Below are 20,746 nucleotides of genomic sequence, written 5' to 3' on the forward strand. Positions count from 1 at the left end.
CATGTGTTAAAACATTGAATTTACTGCATTCATATTTTAACAGGAACCAAATTATGCTTGATAGCGTAGTTCAGCTCTGATGCAATACTGATACTATTAGTATTTTCCACAATATGTTGTTGCCAGCATTTTGTATGCCATGCAAAAATTTTGTAGTCTCATAACTAGTCTGTATTGAAAGGTAGGACATACAATTTTTAACCTTTATTAGTTAAAATAAATGGCAGAAACTGGACTGGAATTTACATTTCTCTATACAGTCTGCACTAGAAGAATACACAAAGACCACATAATTTATAGCAATAACAAACTTCCCATATTTTTTGTTTCAACTCCAAAACTGCTTTTCTCCAGGAAAACATAATTTGTTTTCCCCAGGAGATTCTTGAACATTTGTTTTTGAAACATAAAGCGTGAAATGGACTGAAGGAAATTATATAGAAATGGGAAGGTGGTGGGTTCCATATATTTACCTTCTATATCCTAAGCAAAAAAAAAAATTTTTTTTTGAAAAGATAATCCATTTTCTTGGGAAGAATAAAATCCCTTGCAAACCATGAACATTTTCCTGAGCTATTTATGTAATGGTAAGGTTTTATCTAATATACTGTTGTATGACATTAATTCCCATATTTGAGTGTTGCAGTGTTGTAGCAGAGTTTTCTTGACGGTTTTTGATTCGCCTTTTTTAAACCCAGAATGTATTGACATGCAAAAATGCACTTTGTATTCAGTGCTATGAGAATCATGATTCTGATTATCTAAATTACAGTATGTAGTGTATTGGTTTTGAGGATTTTGAAATTAGGAAATGGAGTTAATGAAAAGACTTCTGGCTTCAAGGAGGATAGAGTACAAGTTACACACAAAGTAAGCTTTTAAAATCTTCTACGGTTTTGAAACATGTTTAATGTTAAAATGTTATTTATTCCAAAGATCTCATTTAAATAAATTTCAGGGACATTACCATCTTTTTTTTTTTTTTTTTTTTTTTAAGTAATAACCTATGACTTAAGACTTCATGGTCATCACTTTTTATTAGAAGTTGATTTTGGGAAGTAATACTTAGAAATGCCTGCAATTTTAGAGTTAGAAATGGATAGCAGTCAGATTTGTATTAAGTTTAATGCAGTATTTAGTTTTTGTGTTTTAAGTATAGTAGGTAATATGTCCATTTCACATTTTATTTTTTTTTGTCAAGTTAATGTTCAGAATTAAGAGAAATTAAAGAATGGTAGAAAAGAAGATCTTTGGCACTTAGCAATTGTCATGTCTGAATGAGGTAAGGATTTAAACATCAAACAGGTAATTCTTGAAATATTCTTTCAGTACTGATCTGATTGTTAGTCATGATAGCGCTCACATATGTCATGTTTGTAATACTAAATGGATGAAAATTACATGTATTGAAAATGAAGTAGAAGCCTAACCAACCATTCTTTGGTTAAACTAGAGTAAGTTTTTAAATTTTGGTTTATCAAGATACCCAGTGAAAAAGAGAGAATCCTCAAATTGGGAGTACTCATATAGAATAGAGCCTTATAACAAGGTGCCGAAGATGGGAAGACTGGATTTAGCCCTGCGATTTAAAGTTCTAATTGAAAGCAGCCTACAAAGCAAGTAATGCATTTGTATTTTTGTTTTTTTTTTCCCCCAGCTGGTAAGCTTTATTGAGCCATATATATATATATAAAACTCACATCCAGGGCATCTGAGTGGCTGTCCGGTAAGTGTTGGACTCTTGATCTTAGCTCAGGTCTTGATTTCAGGGTTCTGAGTTCAAGCCCTGCATTGGCTCTACACTGGGCATGGATCCTACTCTAAAAAAAAAAAGTTTAAAACATCCATCCAAGAATGCATTTATACAGGGTTCCTGTATGGGGAATCACTGAATATAGGGGTGACAGTAACCTGAATAAGTTCCAAGGTATCCTCCCCCCAAAAAAGATCCACCCTTTTATATCTGCCACAAGAACACCTGAGTACAATTTATATTACCACATAAACATAAGCCACACCATTCAGACCTAATGTCCAGCCAAGTTCAATTGTAGGATTTTCACTGCTAGATATTTCTGTAACCTCCTGTGACTGCTTTTGCCCAGTTGGACCTGGGCATTTTCCAAAATGTGAACACTTAGGGCCTTCCTGTGTGCAGGTCTAGTTATGGCTTACTATGAATCATAAACATAAATTCTTTTTCTCTATACCAACATTGAACACCTGGGAGACAAATTAAAAATACAATGCTAGTTACAACCATGCATGAGAAAAATTATAAAAATTATATACCTAAATGTAAATCTAACAAACCATGTACAGAACTTGTATGCTAAAAACTACAAAATGCCAATGACCAAAGAACTAAATAAATGGAGAGACAGAATATATGGATTAGAAAACCCAACATTAATAAATGTGTTCATTCTACAAATTCATACATAGGTTAATATAATACTTATCAAATATAGATAACAAAATTATCTTGGAATTATATGGAAAGGCAAGAGAACCAGAATAAATCAATTTTGAAAAAGATGAAGTGGAAGGATCAGTTTAACCAGTTTCAAGACTTATAGTAATTGGGACTTTATGAAGAAAGAATCTTCATGGGAAGGATAAACCTATCGATCAATGGAACAGAATAGAGATCTCATAAAGATGCACAGAAATGTGTACAATTGGTTTTTGACAAGGTACAAAAACAATTGGATGGAGGAAGTAAAATCTTTTTCAAACGATCTGGAACACTTGACATCCATTGGCAAAATCAAAACACCCCTCTCCCTGAAAAAATTCACATCTTATTCAATAATTAAAATGGATCAAGGATTTAAGTATAAAACTTGTAGGAAAATGAAAAATTTTTGAGATCTAAGGCTAGGCAAAAGTTCTTAGACTTGACACCAAAAGTATGATCCATACTGTATGATAAGTTGGACTTCATCAAAATTTAAAACTTGCTCTGTGAAATCTGTTAACGATAATAACAAGCTACAGAGTGGGAGAAATTTGGAAACCACACCTAGTATGTGTCAGCACTGGTATCCAGAATATATAATTCTTCAAAGCTAAACAATAAAAAGCAAACCAACTAGTACATGGGCAAAAAAGACATTACAACAAAGATATTCAGGTGGCAGATAAGCACATGAAAAGATACTCAAAATCCTCTACTATAAGGAAAGTAGAAATTAAAACCTCAATAGGATGTGAATAACCAAAGAAAAAGGTGAAAATGGACAAAACCAAATGCTGGCAAGGATGCATAGAAATTGGATCATAAAAAAAGAAATTGGATCATTCATTGGGGCACCAGGGTGGCTCAGTTGATTAAATGTCCCACTCTTGATTTCAGGTCAGGTCATGATCTCAAGGTCCTGAGTGCTGGACATGGAGCCTGCTTAAGATTCTTCCCTCAGCCTTTGCCCTCCTCCCTCTCTAAAAGAAAGAAGGGAGAGAGGAAGAAATAAGATCACTCCCAGATTGGTGGAAATGTTAAATTGTATAGCCAGTCTAGGAAACTGACAATTTCTTAAATAGCTAGATATGCAACTATCATATCAACCAGCAATTATACTCCTGGGCATTTAACTTATTTTCACACAAATACTTGAATATAAGTATGCATAATAATAAGCAACTGGAAATAATCTACAGGTCTTCCACTGGGTGAATGATTCATCTGATATGTTTAGTCAATGAAATACTACACAGCATTAAAAACAACACATTGATACATGCCAACAACTTGGATGAATTTCCAGAGACTATGCTGAGTGTAAAAAAGAAATAGCCAATCCCAAAAGGCTACTTACTGTGTGATTCCATTTATATAAAATTTTTGAAATGACAAAGTTATAAAAATGGGGAATGGATTAGTAGCAAGGTGTTATGGAGGTGGTGGGTGTGACTGTAAAAGGACAACATTGAGGGGACCTTTAATGGAAATATTCTGTGTCTTGACTATCAGTAAGCTGGTTGTTGTATTGTACTATAGTTTTTGCAAGATATTATTACCATTGGAGGAATCTTGGTAAAGGATACACGAGATCTTTATTTCTTACAACTGAATGTGAATTTAAATCCTCAAAAAATTCGAGAAAAAAACTAAAGGCAGAGTAACATCTAGTTCCATCTCAGGGAACAATCTGGGGAAATGTCATGGAAAGTTGTGTACTTCTGATAAAGAATGAAGTCCTGAGAGCAAGTATTTGAGGTATATGAAGGAATCAATTGAGTTTGCAAACTTGGGAATTTCTGGAAGTGCTGCAGACTTAATTCAACTGGTTACACAACCAGTGCCAGTAAGTGAAGTGGTTCTACATACATGTTGACTCTTTTATTTTTCCCATCAGCTTTGCTGCCTGAAAGAGACTTCATATTGAGAAATGGCAGTGCTCACCCATGAAAAGGTGGGTGGAGATTAAAACAACTGATGCTTATGTTCCTTTCCCTGCCCTTTATCATAGTTCAGGGGAGTTGAAATCATCCAAAAGAGAAGGGAAACAAAACAAAAGCAAAATGATTAAATGCTCTGAAGGAAAGAAACAATTTTATGGAGGTATAAAGCAAATGAATCTGACCTATAGGTCAGGAAAGTCTTCCCAAAAAAGTGATCTTTTAGTTGAGATCTGAAAGTTGAGAAGCAGCTTAACTAGAGGGAGAGCATATTCTTGAGGAATGAACAGTTTTGTGCAAAAATACTACACAAGGACCAAGTATGGTATATTTGAGGAACAGAAAGAAGTCCAGTGTGACTCCATTGCAGTGATAAACAATTTTGAGAATTATGTAGTACAGAAATCTTTATTTATAGGTGAGAATGAGATTCCTAAGATAACATATAGAATGAGGAAGTCCACATTTTAATCTGGATAATGTAGGCAGATTCTGCAAAGGAGAATTAAAAAGGACAGCCAAAGTGGTAGAAACAAAACCAGGAATGGTATTTACAAATAGAGGACCCCCCCCGCCCAAAAAAAAAAAATTTCTTAGGAAGGAGAGGATGAAATGTGTCAAATATTACAAAGCAAAGTAAGGTGAAATGTGGAAAATGTCCATTGGATTTTAGGATAAGGAAGTCATTGATAACTCTGGAATATTTTTCTGGAACTCAGAAAAATCTGATTTTTTCATGATGGATATGGGAGCCAGGATGGATAGGCTAAAGAGTAAAAGGAAAGTAAAGATATAGAAACAGAGTTTAGGCAGGTTTTTTGAGATTTTTAAGGTAGAAGAGAGGTAGATAAGTAGTTTGCAAGGCGAAAGGGACAAAAAGAGGCCAGAGAATCCTATTTATTTATTTATTTATTTTGAGAATCCTGTTTAAATCTTTAAAGAAAGGATTCTACTAAGAAGGTAGAATGAACAGTAATGATAGTCTAAGCTGCCCAGAAACATGGAATTAAAAAAAAAAAAAAATCCAAAGCACGCTTATAAGGACTACCCTTAGATAGTAATAGAGACAAAGAGAGGAAGAAAATTTCATGTTTTTAAAAGTTTGGTAGTAGATGACTTCAGTTCCCATTAGATGACTTCATTTTCTTTGCAGCTACTTAGGAGTATCATTTGCCTCATGGCCTCCACCCTATAACTGGTGAATAGCACCCCCACACACACACCTTTATTATCTTTCCCATTTATACTTGAGCATTTCCTAAATACCTAGCCTTAACTAGTCCCCTCTCATTCTTCCACACCAGATTCAACTGGACCCTTTACCACAGCCTCTACTGCAAATCATAGTGGCCTCTGTCAAAACACTACTGGGTACACCCAAACCTCACAGTGCTCCTCTCCCCTACCCATACCACACTTTCAGGGTGGCAAAGCTGCACTGTAGTCTGAGGAAGTCAGTGATCCTTCTCCAACACTATCAATCTTTGTTCCTGGGACCCAGTGCATCTGTTCAGTCTGCCTTATTTTAACACAGCTCCTTTTATTTCTTGCCCTAAATCTCTCCAGCCATTGAGCAAACAAATACCTTGCCATCCCTTTTATAATCCTGTTCTATCTACTCTCTTGCCTGATATGTGGTGGGGGGGAAGTTCCCATAAACATCAATTTATGAAGGTAAGTACTGAGCAGAGTGGCCAGGAGCATGAAGCAATTGAAATGTAAAGGAATTTAAAAGAAACAGAAGCTAGGATAGAGTCTGGAGAGAAACAAGGTTCAGAGCTTGTTTGAACCTTGTGTTGAAGCAGCGGCTATTGAGTGGTTTGAAAGTTTAAAAAAAAGAAGGGGATAGAATAGAAGGAAGACAAAAGATGTGTGCAGGGAAATGTGAAGTGATCATTTTTGCAGTGGTGAGGAGAATGCACTGGAGCCAGGGAGGACGGGCATAACAAGGTTAGATAGAGACTCCAGGTTTCTAGGCTGAGCGACAACATTGATGGTTGTGCCATGCCCTGAGTTGGAGCAGTGGGATTCAGAGCAAGTTTGTAGGACAAGAAAGGGAGTTGAATTCCTGTCATGTTGAGTTTCAGGGCCTTGTGGGATATCAAAATGGAAATATCCTGTAAGCAGGTGTCTGCTATCTGAAGTATAGGAGAGGAGTCTGGGATGCAGATACAGGTCTAAGGAACTGTATTCACTGCATGAGTGAGATTCCTCAGGGAGGACATTTAGCATGCAAAGTGGTAAAACTAAGGGGTGGTAAACCCCAATATTTTCAAGGGCTAGAGGAGGGGTTCCCCTGAAGTAGATGAAAAAAGAGTTGCTAGAAAAAAAGACCTAACTGAAAGGACATCACAAAAGCCAATGAAGGAGAGAACATCACAAATAGAGGCTTGATAAAGAGGTCAGTAAGATCAAGACGGAAAGGACCTGTGGACTGGCCAATTTGAAAGGCCATAGGGAGTTTCATGGAAGGAGAAATCAGATCGATGTTTGGTGGAGACAAAGTAGGAAACTCAAAGTGGAGGACTTGAAGCTTTTGCTGGGGAAAGGAAAGGGAAGGTCTAAATTTTATAGACTGAAGGAATAGAGTCAGTGGGAAGGAGGAGATTAAGAATGTAAGAGAAGTTGCTTATAACTGGTACACATTTCAGGGTGCACTGTGGAAAGGAATGACAGGAGGAGTTGTAAGAACGGTGTGCTAGAACATGGCCACCACGGCCTGATCATTTGAGGACTGCCCAAGTGTGATATGAGCGACAGAAATGCATGGAACTAATGGAATTTTAAATCAATTTTAATAGAAATTTCTTTTGCTCAGAACTCAGGGCAGCTGTGATGTGCTGGGGTATGAGGATTGCTGTTTTCACCCAATCCCTAGAAATCTTAACACAACTGAGAATAGTTGTGTTAAGATAGAGGATATAGTAATATATATTCTCTATATAATAGAGAATATAGTAATTCTCTACTACAAAATGTAAGTAACTTGGTTATAATAAGCACGCAGATATTTGTAAAATAAATGAATTTGGTTGCCCTGAGTTTTTCTGGGGAAAGGGAGAAGGAGAATCATAAAATGAAAAAGGTGTAGGAAAAGGTATTGAGGAGAGAGAGAATCCCAGGGAAGAAAGGCATACTAACAAAGCCTAGTACCAGAATAAAAACACCCAGTATAAGGAAAAATATGTTTGCTTATACTTGCTTCAAGTTAAAGGAAAATGTTCTATTTTTCCTTTGAACTATTTGTTTCTTTCAATGACTATATCCTGATGCCTAGGGTAATGAAAATATTTCCAGGCAAGAGTTGGTACTTTGGTTCCTGCCACTACTTCCTAAAGACAGTCAGCATAAGATGGCTGGAGTAGGGAGATGGAGCGCATGGGTTTAGAAACTGTGACCTCAAGCAAATAATTTACAGGGTCAATCAGTCTCCTCATATGTAAAATGGAGGTAAAAATAGTACCTTCTCACTATAAGTATTTTTCTCACTAAGAAAATCTGATGAAATTATATGGATTAAGGATTTTCTTGGGATATGGTAATGGCTCAGTGGATTCATAATTATTTGAAAGCCTCAGAGAATGGAAAATAATTCCTATGGGCTCTATATCTTGGAAAAGAAAGGCCCAGGTAGTTATAAGGAAACTGGATGTGATCTAATCTTCCATCCACTCCTAGTACTTCATTCAGAAATATGAATTGGATTTACTCTCAGACCTGGTCTGCTTTAGATATAAGGAATCCTATGGAAAATGTCATTTCCCCTTCTGCACTCCACCTGCTTCTAATATAAAGAGGTATGGCAGCTGTAGAATAGACAGAGTTGAGCTCTTTGTGTTGTGGAGAACTCAAGTTGCTCTAAGTACTGCCTATGAGCTCGATGTCTTGGGGAAAACTGGCTTCAGAGGTGTATATATGGCCTAGAATTCCAAAATTATTCAAGGTTTAAAACAATCACTCCTTGCCTATTTTCTCATAGTATCTCAGCCTCTCTGTGTCTCTCCTCCATTCTACTCTCTCTGCTAGCTAGAAATTTTTCTATACTTCCCAGTATAAGCTTTGGGGGAGATTTTCTATTTGAGCTAAATAAATGCGCTCTTCTGTCCTATGTTAATCAGCTATTGCAAAAACAACAACAACAAACAAACTGACAGATGTGTAAGGAAACATTAAAACAAACAAACAAACAAACAAACAAACAAAAAAACCAGTGGCTTCCAGTAAGCCTTTATTCTTCTGTATGTCCACAGGTTGATGGTGATTCAGCTGATCTAGAACTGGGGTCAACTAGGAAGCTTTGCTTGAGGCGATGGGTTGACATTAGCTCTGTTTCATGGTATGTTCATTCTGGGGCCCAGGCTGAAGGAACGGTAGCCCTCTGGGCATTCTCTTCTTGTGGATGATAATTGATCAAGTCATGCCTCTTGAGACCGCAGTCTGGCATATTGCCACATCTACCCATATTTCATCAGCTCAAGCAAGGCACATAGCCAAATGGTAGTAAATATGGTAGTAAATATGGTAGTAAATATACTCTTCTAACTCTTATTAGAATAAGGCAATGCCACATGGGAAAGAGCATGGGTGTAGAATTCTAAAACAGGAAGTTATGAAGAATTGCAAATAATGACTCAAATTTTGTCCCAGACAACCGTAATCTATGTGTGTATCAGGTACCCACTCGCATCTCATCTTTGGCTATACTTAACAAAAGTCGGCTGAGTACAGCAGCCCACAGTGAAAACAGATCAATGAGCATGACCCACCATGACTTGTATCTAGTGCGTGAATGCTAGGAAAGGTGTCAACAGCATGAGAGAATAGAGCATAAAAGGGAATGGATAGCCCTCATTCACCATGGATTTATTTCAAAAGTAAATGTTAGTCAAGTCTGTTTGGAGGTACATTTGTTGAAATGGATGAGTTATGATTCAAAAGAAATGAAAATGAACCCTCAAATAGTTGAGTTTAATACAAATAACTACAGGCAGTCTTTGCTCTAGACTACCGTAATGTACACGAATTTCACTTACCACAGTTTACTTAAGTAACACCAGTCTCACAACACTATGATTCAAAATCAGTCACCACAGTATATTAACTGTGAGTGCTTAAAATAGAAACTTCAGCACTAGCTCTTAAGTCCACACATCACTGTGTAAATAAGAGATGTGCATCATGATCAGTGAAAAATCACATTGTTTCTTTCAGAGTCTGTAATTGGTCACTGTGCATTTTTTATTCAGTTCACACACATATAGATAAGTATGTCATTGTGTTGCCTTCTTGTCTCCAGTGAAAAATTCATATAACAGTTTATAAAATTGGGTAATGGAGTATTAGTTACAGCCACTTAAAAGTGATGGAGGTGAGAAAAAAAATGTGATGGAGGTGGTGGTGGTTCTTTCAAGAGTAAAGAATAGAAGGGAATAGGTAGCTGCCATGGAAGAGGGACTGACAGCTGGGGCTTGGACTTCCAAGGAGATCATATTGCTGGTTTTGAAAGTGATAAAAAGATTCTGGAAGGACGCATACAAGACCTGAAGTGGGGGCATCTCTTTTCCCTTACTTCCTCTGATAGTCTCCCAACACTTTCTCCCATTGGCAAGTTAGTCTGGGAAATGTAGTTTGCAGATACACAGTCGAAGCCAGATGTAGAAGGGTTGGGCTGGGTCTGAGAAGCACTAGGTAAATAACTCAATAGCTGCCATCACCATTTCTTCTAGGAATTGTAAAAATAAGTTTGTTAATGCTTTGCTTTAATACCTCAGATCTCTGAAGAGGCATGTCTACAGGGCTATTGTCATAAGTTTGTTACACTTGTAAGTCATGCATTGAAATAAGTGGACACATGTTGCCCAAATATCAACCAGAGAGAGAGAAGAGTTACAACCACTTTTTCTTGGTCCATAAACATCAGGCATTTACCCCCCAAAAGCTTTCATTGTTATTTGCTAATAGTTTATTTCATTTCTCCTCAAATGGCTAACCTTTGTGTGATTTCATGTCTAAGAACTTAGCTTGTCATCTATTCTCAGGCTGTGGGGTTGCTCTTTCTTTACTCTCTTTCTTATTTGCCTCTCTACTTCTGGTAATGAGGTATCCTGGGTGTTGATTCTTTGAGAGTATTTTTCAGTTTGCTACACACACACACACACATACACACACACACACACACACACACACACACAAAGAGGGAAAGGAATCTGAGATTTTAATTTATTTCAACTTTTTTGGTTTCTTTCTTATACGCCTGCTGGCCCATCGGGAAGAAACAAGTCTAGCCCTTTGGGGAATTTGAAGCTTATGCTCTAGAAAAGAAAACAATGACTTGTACTTACTTCTTAATATACTTCTTGTTTTCTTTTCAGTATACTCTTTTATACATAGTAAGCATTTATGTATGATAAAGATAGGCAATTATAGCATTTGAGCTGTTTAAAAAAAGTACTATTACGAAGTTCTGGGGTCCTACCTGACACCCACTTGTACTGGTGGCAGTGACACCTGGATGGAAAAGCATAATGTGAATATACAGAGAAAGTTTAAAAATTACTAATTGGACAACCCATTGAAAAAACTAATATAGATAAGTCTTGCTTGTATTCTGATTTTCATAGCTATTTTTTCAAATAGGTCTTTAATCTGCTAAGAAACTATAAGAAAGATACCAGTTAAACTGACCAGTGCTGCTTTTTTTTTTTTAAAGATTTTATTTATTTATTCATGAGAGACAGAGAGAGAGGCAGAGACACAGGCAGATGGAGAAGCAGGCTCCCTGTGGAGATCCTGATGTGGGACTCGATCCCAGGACCCTGGGATCACGACCTGAGCCAAAGGTAGATGCTCAACCACTGAGCCACCCAGGTGTCCTGACCGATGTTTCTTTTAATGCATTCTTTTGTGTTTACTACTTTTTATGGCAAACTTTTAGAGGCATTTCACTTTGGGTTAAAAAAAAATTCAGTGTTTTTATATTCCAGAGAGTTGGACTGATCTTGTTCTTAGTTTTGAAAAACTGTGCCTCTTTGGCTTCAAGGGAAGATTGGACTGGTATGATATACAATGAGGTCTTTATGATACTGCTGACACCACTGGTTGAGAAATACTAAGTGAAGGTTCTAAATAAACCATTATATAAAATATATAATCTAATATATAATACACATGTACATATAAAACAAAACTAATACTTTCTATGAAGTATTCATTCCTATTGATCACCTATAGAAATAAAAAGTGTATTCTAGTGGAAGAAAGTCTTAGGTGATAGGGTTTGGTTTAGCATCTACTGCTAATGATCTCTGTGACCTAGGCAAAGTCATTTAACCTCTCTGGGACTCATGTTGTTTAAATAAGAGAGAATAGACTATGAGTGAAAAGCAGGATTCATCTTGACCACTAACTCTAGAGAACAGCCTGGTAAGTGCTGACTTGAGGATTCCAAGGCTGAGTCTTGACTTAATGAGAAGGAGTGCCATGATCGATTAGTGCTGTCTGCTATGGGTGCAAGAGGTGGAGAGCAGCACTGAGAATGCTATATATTAGCTGTCTCCCTGGACTAGATTACCTCTAAGGCCACATGTACTATGCCATATAATTCAAGTTATTCATCACGTAAATTTAGGTTTATAAACATAAACTGGAGAAACAAACCTCAAGTATCCCTGATATAAATATGGATTTTGGAAAAACATTTTTTCCTTTTGGAAATAAGAATGAAAACAGAAGTTTCTGCCAGAACTATTTTTTAAAGAGTTCTAAAATAATATAAATTTATCTCCCTTCACTCTTCCATTCTCTCATGAAATATTTATTAAGTACCAACTTTGAAATTGACACAGTGCTGTGTGTTGAATATTTGCTGAATTGAAATGGGGGATAGAAAGATGAACACAGCCTTTGCTCTTGTGGAGTTCAGGGCCCAGTGGAGAAGGCAAACATCCTAGCAGGTAATTCCAACACAACATGTTAAATGCTATAATGGTCTTATGAAGCTCACAAAATAAAATGACTAACTTTGTCTCAAGGAGTTGCTACAGGTTCTATAGAGATGACAGCTGAGTGTTAACAGATGAATAAAAATTTGGTGGAGATGGATAGTTTAAGTATATTGGCACTTTTGAAAGAGAGTTTCTCCCCGCAAATTATTTCTATTTTTCAAGTTGTTTTGGTTAAGGTGGAGTCTAGAAAATTTAAATATAATTGTTAATGAAAATTCTGATGTTTAAGAAACTGTAGTCCAATGATGCAGACCTGGAAATGTGATTTGAACTGCCTGAGAGAGGAGGGATGAGACATTCAGATGGAAGTTTAAATATCTCTGGATGATAACACCAGGAAACAGCTTGAAAGCAGAGAGGAAAGAACTCTGCCAATCAAAACTGGAGATTCAAAGAGAATGGAAGAGAACATACTGGCTGGAAAAGGGGGTTGGGGATTGGAGGCGTTCATGAGGGAATTTGTGTAAGGATTTGGAAAAGGCCTGAAATCAAACACCTCCCAAGAAAGGACCTAGCTTCTCTAGGAAAATAGAGATGAAAATGCTACCTCATGATGGAGAATGGCAGCTAGGTAAAGTATGAAGTTATGAGAATGACCATCAAGGGTGAACAAGAGGAGCCAGTTGCCAGAAGAAAGGTTATATGGAGCCCAGGGAAAGATAAGCTGATTGTGTACTAATGGGTGACGATTTCATTTTTAATATGTGTAAACTAATCCCCACCCCAAAATAGAAAAAAGTACTCCATAGACGATGATTGTTTCTGAGGGACCTTCTTTAAGGGAAGAGATCCAGATCTCAATTCCTTCTCCATATGAGCTATTGAAAACTTGGAAAGAAGTGAGTGTGGACCAGACTATAAGCTTCCCTGACATAAACTTGAATGTTGTTTGGAGGTTGCTCTTGTTTTGAATTGTGATTGTGTTGGTATGCCTGGGAGATAGAGTTAGAAGTTGGATTTGCTTCTTAAGCTGTGTTCCCATTGCAGCAGCAGATGAGCCTCACTAGTATCATGATTGACTTACAGTGCTGTCCATGCCTTCACCTGTATGAGACTGGCTATGAGGCTGAGCAGCAAGGGCTCTGTCCATTTACCCACTAAAAAAGAACCTTTATAGATCAAACAGCAGGCCTTTTTTGTTCTAAAAGGAGTGAAACCAGATATGTTAGATGAATAAAAATGTGGCTCATGTTGTGAATGACATAGAGTGGCTCCTGTGTCTGCTAGATACAACTGGGATTTGTGGAAATATATATATAGCTCTAGTCACTGGTACACTTTTGGGGAACCCACTCAATGAACTGATCATTTTCTAGTACATTCAATGAACTCATTCATTACGCAGCTTGCATCACAGTTGGCAGCCATGACTACCACTTCTTTCTTCTCACAGTGAGACATAATAAATACTATCAACAGGGCTAGGGGAAATCAATTCAGGTTTCAATTTAGGCATGTTATTTTCTGACTGAGAATTGTATCTGTGGCATGCATATTTAATTCTGGTTAATTTTTTCTTGCTAATTTTGTAACCTAAAAGAAAATTCCAGAGTATAGTAAGATTTCCTTTCTATGTAAAAAGTGCTTGTTCTTCTTTAGAAAGCTATTACACAGGATCTACCAAAGCTATATATTCATATTAAAATATACATGTAGAGGCAATGACCCAGCAATCCCACTCCTTAAGTATTTATTCCATGAAAATGAAAATATATATGCACCAAACTAAATGTACAGGAATGTTCATAGCAACAAACCAAGTTTTTATCAATAGTAGAATATTCTGTACATACAATGGAATATTACACAATGAAAAAGTATAAACTAGGGCACCTGGGTATCTCAGAGATTGAGCGTCTGTCTTTGGCTCAGGCTGTGATCCTGGGGTCCTGGGATAGAGTCCCACATCAGGCTCTCTGCAGGGAGCCTGCTTCTCCCTCTGCCTGAGTCTCTGCCCCTCTCTCTGAGTCTCTCATGAATAAATAAATAAAATCTTAAAAAAAAAAAAGTATAAACTACACTTACACGACAATATGGATAAATGCCCTAAACGTAATATTGTATAAAGAAATCAGACCTTCCAATCTTCTCCAGAAAGTCAGACAAGAAGAGTAGATTTTGTATGATTTAATCTGTATGAATTTCAAAAACAGGCAAAAGAAATTTGTCCTGACAGAATTCAAAAGAGTGTTTGCATTTGAAGGGTTAATGACTGAGAAGGGCATATCAAGGGCTTCTGCAGTTCTGGTAACTACTCCATTTCTTGATCTTGATGGTGGTTACACAGGTGTGTTCACTTTGAGAAATGTCGATATATACACTTAGGATGTGTGCACTTTTCTGCATATACATTTTTATTTTTTAGAACATTTACATTTTTTTAAAAAATTTTATTTATTTTTTCATGAGAGACACAGAGAGAGAGAGAGGCAGAGACACAGGCAGAGGGAAAAGCGGGCTCCATGCAGGGAGCTCGATGTGGGACTTGATCCCAGGTCTCCAGGATCACGCCCTGGGCCAAAGGTGGCGCTAAACCTCTGAGCCACTTGGGCTGCCCACATTTTTATATCCATAAAAAAATTTAAGAGGTTTGTTTAATAATATTTTATTTATATTATTTTAGTCTTATAAAGATAGGTTTAATTATTTTCTTAATTAGCATATTAATGTCAAGTCTTTTGCACAAAAATTGGTATTTTTATTCTGTTGTTTTTGCTAAATATGTGTAGCAATTAATATTTTCTGAATTTTATGACATTCTCTACAGTTGTTAACCTTGTGGCAAATGATGAATTTTAAGAGGTGGACTAAGTTAACAAATTAGGTCAAAGTTTCTTACAGAGTGGAGAAATTTCTCTTAGCTAATGCCGTTGATTGGGACAAATTATGTTTTCAATTTACGTATTTTCTTGAGTATGAGTATCATGTAGCCATTTATACATGGTTTGCCTTTGTTACCGTCTTTACTTTCTGTGTTTCTTCCTATTGTATGGCATTGCTTGGTATCCTCCTTTTTTATGAAGAGAATTTCAGATTATATCTTCCCTTTATGTATGTATTTATCCATAAAGTACATATATATAGGCTTTTCCTGTCTTTTTGTCTTATATCATTGATATCTTTCCAGAAAGCTGGGTGTGTATGTAGTGATAATAGAGAAATTATAATCAGAGGTTGAAAGGAACCGAGGACAATTTTCAGTTTTCAGATAGTAGACTCTACTTTCTGAGAAATTTAGTGTTGTAAAACATTCTATTAAGAATTTACAGAGACGATACAATTACAAGACCTATGTGGAACAAATGAGGTAACAAGCTCTGATGTTTCTCAACCCTTTGGCTTGATAGAATCATTGACTGTTAGTATTTGGTTGTGCAGAATGCAGACAGCCTACAGCTTCATGGAAATGTCACTCATTCTCCTAGGTGCTGGTGATGGAAATGCCACCCTGAACCTGCACCTCTCTGGCAGAGAGACAGTAGAAGGTGAACTGCCTGTGCCACCTTTGCTGAGAGGGCCCTTGCCTTGCTGGAGAGAGCTGCAGTGTCTTGGGTTTTCTTCTCTTCTCCACTTTTAAATTTTTAAACTTTGCTTGAGTCCTAAGGGCTGTGGTATAAGAACACAGCTTTCCAATCTTATCTATTTTCCAGTGTAGGATAAACATGTTGGGTTTAGTTAAATTATGAATGCTGATAATATTCATTTGGTACAATTTATATTCTTCTTTTATCTTTTTATTTTTGACAGTTTAGGCTGGGGCATAAAGCATAATTATATTCTTGGCATCCTCCCTTAGAAGTTTTAAATCAGTTCATGAGGCTTTCAGCTCTGCTCCTGTCATTTATCCATCAGCATTCAGTCCACTTAATCCCGGCCTCTCAGCTGAGCAGCCCTAGCCCCTGTTGTGAGTGATTGGCCTGCTCCAGTGCTCCCAGCTTCTCCTGTCACATCGCATTTGCATAAAAGAGGACAGATAACCAAATTTGAGCACACAAATGAAAATGCTAAGCGCTAAACCTGTCACAGTTGTTGTTCAACTAATTGTGAAAAATTTGATTTGCTCGCCTTTCACTGTTTGTCATGTGGACCCCCTTCTCAAATGTGCCTTGGCTTCTGCCTCTGTATATGTAGCTTTTAAACTCTTGAGCACAAGCAGCCCACCCTGGGGATTACTTACCTCTCCTACCAGCTTTTAATGTTGGCTCATCTTCTTGACTAAATTAGGCCACCATGGCAAACAAACACATAATTAAAAACCCAGGAAAGACAACTGCAGTTGCATTTCTTAAATTGATTTTTACAATGCTGGTGTATGCCTCTCTATGCTCTTCCATTTGATAATTTTATTTCTTTATATAACCTCTGGTAGGAGAAAATTGAGGATGGGTGCTGTAGCAAGCTTTGTTATTTTGAAATCTATGTGTTATTTTGTTTCTCAAATAATAGAAATTGTATAATGGGTCTTAAAAAGCACATTTCTATTACCTAATACTTTACCTGACATCCCAGTATACATTTTTAATCAAGGTTTCAAATGATTCCATTTGAAATAGTATTAGAAACAATGGATAAAATTTCTTTGCTTACAACACTCAATCACAGGAGCTCTGTTTAAATGGTATGTGATACGGTGTTTTGAAAATATATATGTGTATTATGTATAGTCTGGCTCAGTGTTCATTATGCAGAGGCGTTAACTATTCTCTTTTTATAGGAGTTAAGTTGATGATTTCCTGGTGCCCATGAAACCAATACATATGGTGTGTCTACAAAGTGAAAAAACTTGTTTTCCAGGAGTCACACAAGAAAATGTCTCTTGTTTAGAACAATACCTCTGATTGCTTTATTGTGTTAACTTGTCCCTAATATTTTAGGTATATAATCTTCAAGCGACAATGAAGATGGCATTAACTAAAGTTGAATCCTTTTAAAGTTGAATACAGCTTAAATTACCTTTGAGAATTGGAGGGTTATAGTCTTGAAATTGGGTTGAAATGAAATGTGACATTACAGTGACAGTTGTGGTTTGCAGAAGTTGGATGTAACATCATGTATTGCAGTATTCCTTTGAGATTTCTTTTTAGTAGGTCATAAGGCAAGGATTAATTGAAGAAATATTTGAATATATATAATTTTTACACAGTCTTATCCTAAAGAAAACGGTATCATTCTCTGCCATAACCCCCTTAAGATGCTAAGGGATTAAATCTAACTTGAAATTTTGAATGTACACTAATTTGCATGTACACTAATCTCTTTACAATGTTTAATCACATTTTAGTTCAAAGAAATTTGATTGTGGTATGGTATGCTCACTACTTTAAAACATACATGATAAATTTAAGAGTTTAGCTTTTTTTTTTTTTTGACAGAGCTGGAAGAATAATTTTATTCCTCCATTTTGTACTTCCCTATTTTTATGTCATTTTAATTTCTTGTTGGTAAAAGTTTCTCTGAAACTGTAGGTATAAATTTCAACTAGATGTGACTAGTTACATATGAACAATATTAATTATGAGATTTTAATGTTAACCGAAAATCTGAAAAGGACCACAGAGTTAATTTAACCCTCTAGAAAGGATTGAATGAAACCATTACCAGGGAGATCTCTTAGTTAGTATAGGCCCTTATGTGGATTAGGAACAAAATAAATTAATAAATCTACTCCATTGCTTACTTTCATTCTACTTCCAAGTTGTACTAATTCCTCTTTGATAATATTTCTTAATCTTTATCCACATATATTTCATTCTTTCATTTGTTTAATTACAGGTCTTATAATTATGGAGGCAGCATCAACACTGTGGTTGTTAATTGTTTGGGTCTTAGAGCCAGACTATGTGGGTTGGAAACCTGTCTCATTCTCTCAATAGCTGTGTGACCTGGGGCGTAACTGCCCTGGTTACCTCCAGATTTCTCTTCTGCGTGATGGAGATGATAACACCTTCCTCATAGAGAAGTTATTAGGTTTAAATGAGGTAATATATGTATTGCTTTTAGATCAGAATTTGGCACATAGTGCTCAAAAATAGTAACTATTATTTTAGTGCATACAAGATTAATGCTTTTTGCCTTTGACCTATTTTAAATACTTTTTCTAAGGTTTCCAAGCAAACACATTTAACATTTTAATGGCTTATATACTATACCATGGTTTGCTCAGTATTTCCTCAACTATTGGATATTCATATTATTACTAGTTTTTAAAAAATATATGAATTTTTAAAGTGTATCACTTTCATTCAGGCTCCTCTCCTCCCAGCACCCCACATTTCGTATTATTCCTCTGAGTTACGTTTCCAGAAGTTGAGATTTCTGTTTCATAAGGCATGAAAATTTTAATGGATATGAATTATATTGCAAAATCCTCATCCAAAAAGTCTAAACCATTTTACAGTGTTAACTTAAGTCGGCCCTCACTTGTATTGGTCTTGCTAGTATTTCCTGCCTTTGTGTGCTTATCATCTCCAAGTCCTGTCTGAGGTAGAAGACTTCCCAATCTGCTGCTGTGGTCTTCTCTTGCAGTTCGATGCCTGACACCCAGTTCTTATTCATTTCACATTAGAATAATTATTCTTAATCATTGTTTTTCTTACAACACTGTTAGAATTTTTCCTCTGTGGCTTCTACTTTTTGAATACAGTTAAAAGTTTTTATTAATTAAAATAAACTGTTCGACCAATTGTCATCTACTAAGCCTATGATTTCTGTCTTATTTTATTAGGAGGCTGTTCAGCCTAGTTCCAAGAATGCAGGCATCCGAGTCAGATCCAGTTTGAATCATGTTGCTATTATTTACCGGAGTTGTATATCCTCAGGTAAATTCTCTGAACTTCAAGTCCTCATTGAGGATAAGAACAACTACACCAACCTCCGGTGGTCACTGTGACATAAGGAGTGTAAAATCTTGGCTGGCATTAGATACTGAATAAATATTAATTTGCTCTTTCGATCACTACTCTATGCCTACTTTTGCTCTTTTTTTCAAAATATTTTCTGTAAACATTTTTCCTCTTTTATTTCCAAGCCATTGTAAACACTGAGATTCTTTTTCTCTCTCTGCCAAATTTCCGTATTTTTTTCTTTTGAAATCATTTTCGCTCATTTCTCTATATTGGATCTATTTGCTCCAACAACTACCCTTATTTGGGATTTGAAGAGCTCCTGGATGAATGCTTTTGCATATAGAAGTTTTTGTTTGAATATTAAACTTGAATTGGGATGAAATGCTGAGGAAATCTGTGAATTGATATGAAAATAAAATTTATCAGTTGGGTGGGGGGAGGGGGAAAGAGGAGAGAGGAAAGATGTTTATGGAACGATTTTTCTTCCCTGGTAATAAACCATTTTTCTTCCCCAGTAATGGTTCCTAAATGGCTCAAAGATGTCCTCCTGGTGTTGATGCTGGTAGAAGTTGGTGTAAAAGAGACATAGCAACCAGTAACTCTGTGGCTAATCATGTTTACAAAGTGCTCTCCCATCTTGCCCTATTTAAGAATTTAAATGTATAAAGACACCTCTCTGCCCTTAGGAAATTATAAGTTGGAAAAATAAAACATTTTAACAAATCACCAAAGATTATGAAATAATGCTACCGGCATGACACGGCATAGACCAAGGTTCTCAAACTCAAGTGGTAAGGAAACTGAAGAGTATATGTAGTCCCTAAGAGAATTAAAATTTAACTTAAATGATAACACCGACACCATGTCAACTGAACAAAATACATCTGAGTGTCATTCTGTGGAATGCTGCTTTGTGACTCCTTGTACACAAATTATATTTACAGAGCCAACCATGGTTCAAGAAGAGCTTATGGAGGCGTTGGTTCTAGGTTTTAAATAACAAGTGGGATTTGAAAAATGGGTAGTTATATCGAGCTAGGTAGGGGCAATGGATGGGAAATGGCAGAGAAAGAGAAATTGCATGATTTTTCTTAAAATTGGTGAGTGCTTTGATCTTATTTGGAAGGGAATCATCATGCCCATGACTAAGGCTCCACTGATGAAAAGGAGGTAGTGTTTATACTGTGTGCAGAGGTAGCTTATAGAAGGGTCTTCTTTCCCTCTCCTGGAGATTAACCTAACAAAAGAAATGTTTTGGGATGGTTGTGTAGGTGGCATACTGAAATCCAGAAAGAGAGAAATGCCTAGAGAAAAGAAGACCAGGGGATCCCTGGGTGGCGCAGCGGTTTAGCGCCTGTCTTTGGCCCAGGGCGCGATCCTGGAGACCCGGGATCGAATCCCACATCGAGCTCCCGGTGCATGGAGCCTGCTTCTCCCTCTGCCTGTGTCTCTGCCTCTCTCTCTCTCTCTCTCTGTGTGTGACTATCATAAATAAAT

General features: G+C 36.6%; 1 long non-coding RNA gene across 1 annotated transcript; it reads left to right on the forward strand.

Annotated features, from left to right (window-relative positions):
• Positions 1-1,741: 1,741 nt before the first annotated feature.
• LOC140607978 (uncharacterized) lies at positions 1,742-19,362 on the forward strand. Its single transcript, XR_012009920.1, has 3 exons — positions 1,742-4,415; positions 8,652-8,737; positions 18,177-19,362. It is a non-coding gene; the product is annotated as an uncharacterized lncRNA (long non-coding RNA).
• Positions 19,363-20,746: the final 1,384 nt, after the last annotated feature.

This window comes from Canis lupus, chromosome 17, assembly GCF_048164855.1.
Source record: "Canis lupus baileyi chromosome 17, mCanLup2.hap1, whole genome shotgun sequence".
In the NCBI taxonomy this organism is placed as follows: Eukaryota; Metazoa; Chordata; class Mammalia; order Carnivora; family Canidae; genus Canis; species Canis lupus.